The sequence below is a fragment of the Octodon degus genome, unplaced genomic scaffold (assembly GCF_000260255.1).
Source record: "Octodon degus isolate 3935 unplaced genomic scaffold, OctDeg1.0 scaffold00018, whole genome shotgun sequence".
NCBI classification, from domain to species: Eukaryota; Metazoa; Chordata; class Mammalia; order Rodentia; family Octodontidae; genus Octodon; species Octodon degus.
The window spans coordinates 10376319-10376928 of record NW_004524594.1 but is presented as its reverse complement, the minus strand read 5'-3'; positions in this window follow the sequence as shown (position 1 = coordinate 10376928).

The window sequence follows — 610 nt, the reverse complement described above, 5'->3', positions numbered from 1 at the left end:
TAATTTAGAAAACAAAATAAATGCATTTCTTACAAAAATGGACCTAAACAAAAACATCATCTTATACTGTTATTTTTTAAATAAAATCTTAGTTTATAAATAAATAAAGAGAAGATGAAAGAAAATATTGTGCCGAACATGGTGGGCCAGCCCTTGGAAGACTGAGACAGGACAATGTCTCAAGTTCAAGATCAACCTTGCTTCATAGTGCATTCAGGGGCAGTCTGAACTGCATAATAAGAACTGGTACCCAAACAGAAAAGAAAATTTATATTAATATAGACTTTTGTAACTAGATATTTATGCTTTTCACCACTTTAAAATTTTTTCCATAGGTTCCATTTATTGTCTAATTATTGCTTCAATGAATTTTTATTAGTAATGATTTCCCATGGCTTTTCTTTTCTGGGTAGGGTAGGAAGATCAATATGATCTTTAGTTTTGGAGATCGGTTTTGGTAAATATACTTCTTTGTTTCTTTCCAAAATTTCTGCATACCATTCCAGTGTTTTCTAGCCCTCCTTGATTCTGATGAAAAATCAGCTGTTTATTGCACTGTTCCTAATGATTTACACTTCTCTCTTTATTTTAGTTGCATATTTCTTTTCTT